The sequence below is a fragment of the Mustelus asterias genome, chromosome 21 (genome assembly GCF_964213995.1).
Source record: "Mustelus asterias chromosome 21, sMusAst1.hap1.1, whole genome shotgun sequence".
Classification (NCBI taxonomy): Eukaryota; Metazoa; Chordata; class Chondrichthyes; order Carcharhiniformes; family Triakidae; genus Mustelus; species Mustelus asterias.
The window spans coordinates 4,152,973-4,164,262 of NC_135821.1; positions in this window are offsets into that span (position 1 = coordinate 4,152,973).

Genomic DNA, 11,290 nt, shown 5'->3' on the forward strand with positions numbered 1-11,290 from the left:
ATTCATTGCAGTGTTAATGTGAGGGATTCATTGCAGTGTTAATGTAAGCGATTCATTGCAGTGTTAATATAATGGATTCATTGCAGGGTTAATCTAAGGGATTCATTGCAGTGTTAATGTCAGGGATTCATTGCAGTGTTAATGTAATGGATTCATTGCAGTGTTTATGTAAAGAGTTTCATTGCAGTGTTAATGTGAAGGGATTCACAGAAGTGTTAATGTAAAGGGATTCATTGCCGTGTTAACGTAACAGATTCATTGCAGTGTTAATGTAAGGGATTCATTGCAGTGTTAATGTAATGGATTCATTGCAGTGTTAATGTCGGGAATTCATTGCAGTGTTAATGTAAAGGGATTCAATGCAGTGTTAAAGTAAGGGCTTCATTGAAGAGTTAATGTGAAGTGATTCATTGCAGTGTTAATATAAGGGATTCATTGCAGTTTTAATGTAACGGGATTCATTGCAGTGTCAATGTAAAGGGATTCATTGCAGTTTTAATGTGAAGGGATTCATTGCCGTGTTAATGTAACAGATTCATAGAACATAGAACAGTACAGAACAGGCCCTTCGGCCCACGATGTTGTGCCGAGCTTTATCTGAAACCAAGATCAAGCTATCCCACTCCCTATCATCCTGGTGTGCTCCATGTGCCTATCCAATAACCACTTAAATGTTCCTAAAGTGTCTGACTCCACTATCACTGCAGGCAGTCCATTCCACACCCCAACCACTCTCTGAGTAAAAGAACCTACCTCGGACATCCTTCCTATATCTCCCACCATGAACCCTATAGTTATGCCCCCATGTAATAGCTCCATCCACCCGAGGAAATAGTCTTTGAACGTTCACTCTATCTATCCCCTTCATCATTTTATAAACCTCTATTAAGTCTCCCCTCAACCTCCTCCGCTCCAGAGAGAACAGCCCTAGCTTCCTCAACCTTTCCTCATAAGACCTACCCTCCAAACCAGGCAGCATCCTGGTAAATCTCCTTTGCACTCTTTCCAGCGCTTCCACATCCTTCTTATAGTGAGGTGACCAGAACTGCACACAATATTCCAAATGTGGTCTCACCAAGGTCCTGTACAGTTGCAGCATAACCCCACGGCTCTTAAACTCCAACCCCCTGTTAATAAAAGCTAACACACTATTGGCCTTCTTCACCGCTCTATCCACTTGAGTGGCAACCTTCAGAGATCTGTGGATATGGACCCCAAGATCTCTCTGTTCCTCCACAGTCTTCAGAACCCTACCTTTGACCCTGTAATCCACATTTAAATTTGTCCTACCAAAATGAATCACCTCACATGTATCAGGGTTAAACTCCATCTGCCATTTTTCAACCCAGCTTTGCATCCTATCTATGTCTCTTTGCAGTCTACAACAGCCCTCCACCTCATCCACTACTCCACCAATCTTGGTGTCATCAGCAAATTTACTGATCCACCCTTCAGCCCCCTCCTCTAAGTCATTAATAAAAATCACAAATAGCAGAGGACCAAGCACTGATCCCTGTGGCACTCCGCTAGCAACCTGCCTCCAGTCTGAAAATGTTCCATCCACCATCACCCTCTGTCTTCGATCAGATAGCCGGTTACCTATCCAATCGGCCAACTTTCCCTCTATCCCACACCTCCTTACTTTCATCATAAGCCGACCATGGGGGACCTTGTCAAACACCTTACTAAAATCCATGTATATGACATCAACTGCCCTACCTTCATCAACACACTTAGTTACCTCCTCAAAAAATTCAATCAAATTTGTGAGGCACGACTTGCCCTTCACAAATCCGTGCTGACTATCCCGGATTAATCCGCATCTTTCTAAATGGTCGTAAATCCCATCCCTAAGGACCTTTTCCATCAACTTACCAACTACCGAAGTAAGACTAACCGGCCTATAATTACCAGGGTCATTTCTATTCCCTTTCTTAAACAGAGGAACAACATTCGCCACTCTCCAGTCCTCTGGCACCATCCCCGTGGACAGTGAGGACCCAAAGATCAAAGCCAAAGGCTCTGCAATCTCATCCCTTACCTTCCAAAGAATCCTAGGATATATTTCATCAGGCCCAGGGGACATATCGACCTTCAGTTTATTCAAAACTGCGAGTACATCCTCCCTCCGAACATCTACTTCCTCCAGCCTATTAGCCTGTAACACCTTCTCTTCCTCAAAAACCTGGCCCCTCTCCTTGGTGAACACTGAAGAAAAATATTCATTCATCACCTCTCCTATCTCTACTGACTCCATACACAAGTTCCCACTACTGTCCTTGACCAGCCCTAACCTCACCCTGGTCATTCTTTTATTCCTCACATAAGAGTAAAAAGCCTTGAGGTTTTCCTTGATCCGACCCGCCAAGGACTTCTCATACCCCCTCCTAGCTCTTCTAAGCCCCTTTTTCAGCTCATTCTTTGCTAACTTGTAACCCTCAATCGAGCCATCTGAACCTTGTTCCCTCATCCCTACATAAGCTTCCCTCTTCCTTTTTGCAAGACATTCCACCTCTTTTGTGAACCATGGTTCCCTCACTCGGCCATTTCCTCCCTGCCTGACGGGGACATCCCTATCAAGGACACACAGTATTTGTTCCTTGAAAAAGTTCCACTTTTCATTAGTGCCTTTCCCTGACAGTTTCTGTTCCCATCTTATGCCCCCTAATTCTTACCTAATCGCTTCATAATTTCCTCTCCCCCTATTATAAACCTTGCCCTGCCGTACGGCCCTATCCCTCTCCATTACAATAACAAAAGACACCGAATTGTGGTCACTATCTCCAAAGTGCTCTCCCACAACCAAATCTAACACTTGGCCCGGTTCATTTCCCAGTACCAAATCCAATGTGGCCCCACCTCTTGTTGGTCTATCCACATATTGTGTCAGGAAACCCTCCTGCACACACTGCACAAAAACTGCCCCGTCCGAACTATTCAACCTACAAAGGTTCCAATCAATATTTGGAAAGTTAAAGTCCCTCATGACAACTACCCTGTGACCCCCACACCTATCCATAATCTGCTTAGCAATTTCTTCCTCCACATCTCTATCACTATTTGGGGGCCTATAGTAAACTCCTAACAACGTGACCGCTCCTTTCCTATTTCTAACTTCAGCCCATATTACCTCAGTGTGCAGATCCCTCTCGAAGTGCCTTTCCGCAGCCGTTAAACTATCCTTGATTAACAATGCTACTCCTCCACCTCTTTTACCAGCTTCCCTACACTTACTGAAACATCTATACCCCGGAACGTCCAACAACCATTCCTGGCCTTGTTCTACCCATGTCTCCGTAATGGCCACAACATCGTAGTCCCAAGTACCAATCCACGCCCCAAGTTCATCTACCTTGTTCCGGATGCTCCTTGCATTGAAGTAGACACACTTCAACCCACCTTCCTGTCGACTGGTACCCACCCTTAACCTTGATACCTTCCCCAATACCTCACTACCCTCAACACTGACTTCTGGACTACAACTCCTTTTCCCACCCTCCTGACAAATTAGATTAAACCCCCCTGAAGAGCCGTAGCAAATTTCCTTCCCAGGATATTGGTGCCCCTCTGGTTCAGGTGCACCCCGTCCTGTTTGTACAGGTCCCACCTTCCCCAGAATGTGTTCCAATTATCCACAGAGCTGGAACCCTCCCTCCTACACCATCCCTGCAACCACATGTTTAACTGCATTCTCTCCCTGTTCCTCAATTCGCTATCACGTGGCACCGGCAATGTACCCGAGATGACCACATGTTTTGTCTTGGCTCTCAGCTTCCAGCCCAGCTCCCTAAATTCCTGTTTTAAATCCCCGTCCCTTCTCTTACCTATGTCGTTGGTACCAATGTGTACCACGACTTGAGACTGTTCCCCCTCCCCCTTAAGAATCCGGAAAACACGGTCCGAGATGTCACGGACCCTGGCATCCGGTAGGCAACATACCATCCGAGAGTCTCTTTTGCTGCCACAGAACCTCCTATCTATCCCTCTAACTAATGAGTCCCCAATAACTATTGCCCTCCTCTCCCCCTTACCCTCCAGAGCCACAGGGACGGACTCAGTGCTGGAGATCCGCTCACTGCGGCTCACCACTGGTATGTTGTCCCCTCAACTATATCCAAAGCGGAATACTTGTTGCTAAGGGGAACGACCACAGGGGATCCCTGCACTGACTGCTTCCTCCCAGCCCCTCTCACTGTCACCCATCTATTTTCCTTTCCTGGAGTAACTATATCCATGAAGCTTCTGTCTATGGCCACCTCTGCCTCCCTAATGATCCTAAGTTCATCCAACTCCAGCTCCAGTTCCCCAACATGGTTTTGGAGGAGCTGCAGATGGGTGCACTTCCCACAGGTGTAATCAGCAGGGACACTGACAGCGTCCCTCACCTCAAACATACTGCAAGAGGAACATTGCACTGCCTTCACACCCATCCCCTCTAGATACCTTGGCAATACCACTAGCAGATAGAGTTGCTCCAATGGAACAATGAGCTATTTCCCCCCCCTTTTCCTTGGAATCCACACGGACTGAACTTAAGATTTGAAATTGAAGAGACAACAAAACGAATTAAACTTACCCTGCCTCACCCTTTCCGCCTAAGCCTTTAGAGCCAAAGCCCTTACAGCTCTCACTCTGCTCCCTGCTCACTCCGCTGCCCGCTCAAAAGTGCGGCCTGCTTTTAAACCCACCAAAAAACCTTCCCAGGCCTCTCCTGGGCCTACTTCCGGTTTCGGGAAAAACCTCCAATTTTAAACACAAAAATCACTGAAAAATAAATCAATAAATCAATCAAGTGTAGAAACAAACTCTCTTACTTCATTGCAGTGTTAATGTAATGGATTCGTTGCAGTGTTAATGTAAAGGGATTCATTGCAGTGTTAATGTAAGGGATTCATTGCAGTGTTAATGTAGGGGATTCATTGCAGTGTTAATGTAGGGGATTCATTGCAGTGTTAATGTAAGGGATTCATTGCAGTGGTAATGTAATGGATTCATTGCAGTGTTCATGTAGGGAATTCCTTGCACTATTAATGTAAGGGATTCATTGCAGTGTTAATGTAACGGGATTCATTGCAGTGTTAATGTAAAGGGATTTATTGCAGTGTTAATGTAAGCGATTCATTGCAGTGTTAATGTAATGGGTTCATTGCAGTGTTAATGTACGGGATTCATTGCAGTGGTAATGTAATGGATTCATTGCAGTGTTAATGTAGGGAACTCATTGCACTATTAATGTAAGGGATTCATTGCAGTGTTAATGTAAAGGGATTTATTGCAGTGTTAATGTAAAGGGATTTATTGCAGTGTTAATGTGAGAGATTCATTGCAGTGTTAATGTAAGCGATTCATTGCAGTGTTAATGTAATGGATTCATTGCAGTGTTAATGTACGGGATTCATTGCAGTGTTAATGTAATGGATTCATTGAAGTGTTAATGTGAAGTGATTCATTGCAGTGTTAATGTAAGGGATTCATTGCAGTTTTAATGTAACGGGATTCATTGCAGTGTCAATGTAAAGGGATTCATTGCAGGGTTAATGTGAGGGATTCATTGCAGTGTTAATGTAAGCGATTCATTGCAGTGTTAATACAATGGATTCATTGCAGTGTTTATGTAAAGAGTTTCATTGCAGTGTTAATGTGAAGGGATTCACTGAAGTGTTAATGTAAAGGGATTCATTGCCGTGTTAACGTAACAGATTCATTGCAGTGTTAATGGAATGGATTCGTTGCAGTGTTAATTTACGGGATTCATTGCAGTGGTAATGTAAGGGATTCATTGCAGTGTTAATGTAAGGGATTCATTGCAGTGTTAATGTAAGGGATTCATTGCAGTGGTAATGTAAGGGATTCATTGTAGTGTTAATGTAAGGGATTCATTGCAGTGTTAATGTAGTGAATTCATTGCAGTGTTAATGTAACGGGATTCATTGCAGTGTTAATGTAACGAGATTCATTGCAGTCTTAATTCAAAGGGATTCATTGCAGTGTTAATGTAAAGGGATTTATTTCAGTGTTAACGTAAAGGGATTCGTTGCAGTGTTAATGTGAGGGATTCATTGCAGTGTTAATGTAAAGGGATTATTTGCAGTGTTAATGTAAAGGGATTGTTTGCAGTGTTAATGTAAGGAGTTGATTGCAGTGTTAATGTAAGGGGATTCATTGCAGTGTTAATGTAAGGGGATTCATTGCAGTGTTAATGTAAAGGATTCATTGCAGTGTTAATGTAATGGATTCATTGCAGTGTTAATGTAAGGAGTTGATTGCAGTGTTAATGTAAGGGGATTCATTGCAGTGTTAATGTAAGGGGATTCATTGCAGTGTTAATGTAAAGGATTCATTGCAGTGTTAATGTAACGGATTCATTGCAGTGTTAATGTAAAGGGATTCATTGCAGTGTTAATGTAATGGATTCATTGCAGTGTTAATGTACGGGATTCATTGCAGTGTTAATGTAATGGATTCATTGAAGTGTTAATGTGAAGTGATTCATTGCAGTGTTAATGTAAGGGAGTCATTGCAGTTTTAATGTAACGGGATTCATTGCAGTGTCAATGTAAAGGGATTCATTGCAGTGTTAATGTGAGGGATTCATTGCAGTGTTAATGTAAGCGATTCATTGCAGTGTTAATATAATGGATTCATTGCAGGGTTAATCTAAGGGATTCATTGCAGTGTTAATGTCAGGGATTCATTGCAGTGTTAATGTAATGGATTCATTGCAGTGTTTATGTAAAGAGTTTCATTGCAGTGTTAATGTGAAGGGATTCACAGAAGTGTTAATGTAAAGGGATTCATTGCCGTGTTAACGTAACAGATTCATTGCAGTGTAAATGTAATAGATTCGTTGCAGTGTTAATGTAAAGGGATTCATTGCAGTGGTAATGTAAGGGATTCATTGCAGTGTTAATGTAATGGATTCATTGCAGTGTTAATGTAAGGGATTCATTGCAGTGTTAATGTAAGGGATTCATTGCAGTGGTAATGTAAGGGATTCATTGTAGTGTTAATGTAAGGGATTCATTGCAGTGTAAATGTAATGAATTCATTGCAGTGTTAATGTAAAGGGATTCATTGCAGTGTTAATGTAAAGAGATTCATTGCAGTCTTAATGCAAAGGGATTCATTGCAGTGTTAATGTAAAGGGATTTATTTCAGTGTTAACCTAAAGGGATTCATTGCAGTGTTAATGTGAGGGATTCATTGCAGTGTTAATGTGAGGGATTCATTGCAGTGTTAATGTAAAGGGATTATTTGCAGTGTTAATGTAAAGGGATTGTTTGCAGTGTTAATGTAAGGAGTTGATTGCAGTGTTAATGTAAGGGGATTCATTGCAGTGTTAATGTAAGGGGATTCATTGCAGTGTTTATGTAAAGGATTCATTGCAGTGTTAATGTAACGGAATCATTGCAGTGTTAATGTAAAGGGATTCATTGCAGTGTTAATGTAAGGGGATTCATTGCAGTGTTAATGTAACAGATTCATTGCAGTGTTAATGTAATGGATTCGTTGCAGTGTTAATGTAACGGGATACATTGCAGTGTTAATGTAAGGGATTCATTGCAGTGTTAATGTAGGCGATTCATCACACTGTTAATGTCAAGGGATTCATTGCAGTGTTAATGTAAGGGATTCATTGCAGTGTTAATGTAATGGATTCATTGCAGTGTTAATGTCGGGAATTCATTGCAATGTTAATGTAAAGGGATTCAATGCAGTGTTAAAGTAAGGGCTTCATTGAAGTGTTAATGTGAAGTGATTCATTGCAGTGTTAATATAAGGGATTCATTGCAGTTTTAATGTAACGGGATTCATTGCAGTGTCAATGTAAAGGGATTCATTGCAGTTTTAATGTGAAGGGATTCATTGCCGTGTTAATGTAACAGATTCATTGCAGTGTTAATGTAATGGATTCGTTGCAGTGTTAATGTAAAGGGATTCATTGCAGTGTTAATGTAAGGGATTCATTGCAGTGTTAATGTAGGGGATTCATTGCAGTGTTAATGTAGGGGATTCATTGCAGTGTTTATGTAAAGAGTTTCATTGCAGTGTTAATGTAAGGGATTCATTGCAGTGGTAATGTAATGGATTCATTGCAGTGTTCATGTAGGGAATTCCTTGCACTATTAATGTAAGGGATTCATTGCAGTGTTAATGTAACGGGATTCATTGCAGTGTTAATGTAAAGGGATTTATTGCAGTGTTAATGTGAGAGATTCATTGCAGTGTTAATGTCAGGGATTCATTGCAGTGTTAATGTAATGGATTCATTGCAGTGTTAATGTACGGGATTCATTGCAGTGTTAATGTAATGGATTCATTGAAGTGTTAATGTGAAGTGATTCATTGCAGTGTTAATGTAAGGGATTCATTGCAGTTTTAATGTAACGGGATTCATTGCAGTGTCAATGTAAAGGGATTCATTGCAGGGTTAATGTGAGGGATTCATTGCAGTGTTAATGTAAGCGATTCATTGCAGTGTTAATATAATGGATTCATTGCAGTGTTAATGTAAAGAGATTCATTGCAGTGTTAATAACAAAGAACAAAGAACAGTACAGCACAGGAAACAGGCCCTTCGGCCCTCCAAGCCTGTGCCGCTCCTTGGTCCAACTCGACCAATCGTTTGTATCCCTCCATTCCCAGGCTGCTCATGTGACTATCCAGATAAGACTTAAACGATGTCAGCGTGCCTGCCTCCACCACCCTACTTGGCAGCGCATTCCAGGCCCCCACCACCCTCTGTGTAAAAAAGGTCCCTCTGATATCTGAGTTATACTTCGCCCCTCTCAGCTTGAGCCCGTGACCCCTCGTGATCATCACCTCCGACCTGGGAAAAAGCTTCCCACTGTTCACCCTATCTATCCCCTTCATAATCTTGTACACCTCTATTAGATCTCCCCTCATTCTCCGTCTTTCCAAGGAGAACAACCCCAGTCTACCCAATCTCTCCTCATAGCTAAGACCATCCATACCAGGCAACATCCTGGTAAACCTTCTCTGCACTCTCTCTAACGCCTCCCTAATGTAAGGGATTCATTGCAATTTAATGTAATGGATTCATTGCAGCGTTAATGTAAGGGATTCATTGCACTGTTAATGTAATGGATTCATTGCAGTGTTAATATAAAGGGATTCATTGCAGTGTTAATGTGAGGGTTTCATTGCAGTGTTAATGTAACAGATTCATTGCAGCGTTAATGTAAGGGATTCATTGCAGTGTTAATGTAACGGATTCATTGCAGTGTTAATGTAAACGGATTCATTGCAGTGTTAATGTAAGCAATTGATTGCAGTGTTAATGTAAAGGATTCATTGCAGTGTAAATGTAATGGATTCATTGCAGTGTTAATGTGAGGAATTCATTGTCGTGTTAATGTAAAGGGACTCATTGCAGTGTTAATGTAATGGATTCATTGCAGTGTTAATGTAATGGATTCATTGCAGTGTTCATGTGAAGGGATTCATTGCAGTGTTAATGTAATGGATTCATTGCAGTGTTAATGTAATGGATTCATTGCAGTGTTAATGTAATGGATTCATTGCAGTGTTAATGTAAGGGATTCATTGCAGGGTTAATGTAATGGATTCATTGCAGGGTTAATGTAAAGCGATTCATTGCAGTGTTAATGTAAGGGGATTCATTGCAGTGTTTATGCAAAGGATTCATTGCAGTGTAAATGTAAAGGATTCATTGCAGTGTTAATGTAAAGGGATTCATTGCAGTGTCAATGTAAGGGGATTCATTGCAGTGTTAATTTAAACGGATTCATTCCAGTGCTAATGTAAGCAACTGATTGCAGTGTTAATGTAAAGGATTCATTGCAGTGTTAATGTAATGGATTCATTGCAGTGTTAATGTAAAGGATTCATTGCAGTGTTAATGTAAATGGATTCATTGGAGTGTTAATGTAAACGGATTCATTGCAGTGTTAATGTATGCAATTGATTGCAGTGTTAATGTCAAGGGATTCATTGCAGTGTTAATGTAAAGGATTCATTGCAGTGTAAATGTAATGGATTCATTACAGTGTTAATGTAAAGGGATTCATTGCAGTGTTAATGTAAGGGATTCATTGCAGTGTTAATGTAAGGGATTCATTGCAGTGTTAATGTAAAGGGATTCATTGCAGTCTTAATGCAAGGGATTCATTGCAGTGTTAATGTAGGGAATTCATTGCAGTGTTAATGTAAGGGGATTCATTGCAGTGTTAATGTAATGGATTCATTGCAGTGTTAATGTAATGGATTCATTGCAGTGTTAATGTAAAGGGATTCATTGCAGTGTTAATGTAAGGGATTCATTGCAGTGTTAATGTAAGGGATTCATTGCAGTGTTAATGTAACGGATTCACTGCAGTGTTAATGTAATGTATTCATTGCAGGGTTAATGTAAAGGGATTCATTGCAGTGTTAATGTAATGGATTCATTGCGGTGTTAATGTAAAGGGATTCATTGCAGTGTTAATGTAATGGATTCATTGCAGTGTTAATGTAAAGGGATTCATTGCAGTGTTAATGTAATGGATTCATTGCAGTGTTAATGTAATGGATTCATTGTAGTGTTAATGTAATGGATTCCTTGCAATGTTAATGTAAAGGGATTCATTTCAGTATTAATGTAAAGCATTCATTGCAGTGTTAATGTAACGGATTCATTGCAGTGCTAATGTAATGGATTCATCGCAGTGTTAATGTAAAGGGATTCTTTGCAGTGTTAATGTAAGGGATTCATTGCAGTGTTAATGTAACGGGATTCATTGTAGTCTTAATGCAAGGGAATCATTGCAGTGTTAATGTAGGGAATTCATTGCAGTGTTAATGTAAAGCGGTTCACTGCAGTGTTAATGTAATGGATACATTGCAGTGTTAATGTAATGGATTCATTGCGGTGCTAATGTAAAGGGATTCATTGCAGTGTTAATGTAATGGATTCATTGCAGTGTTAATGGAAAGGGATTCATTGCAGTGTTAATGTAATGGATTCATTGCAGTGTTAATGTAATGGATTCATTGCAGTGTTAATGTAAGGGATTCATTGCAGTGTTAATGTAATGGAATCATTGCAGTGTTAATGTAAAGGGATTCATTGCAGTGTTAATGTAAGGGATTCATTGCAGTGTTAATGTAAGGGATTCATTTCAGTGTTAATGTAAGGGATTCATTGCAGTGTTAATGTAATGGATTCATTGCAGTGTTTATAAAAAGAGTTTCATTCCAGTGTTAATGTAAGGGATACATTGCAGTGTTAATGTAATGGATTCATTGCAGTGTTAATGTAGGGAATTCA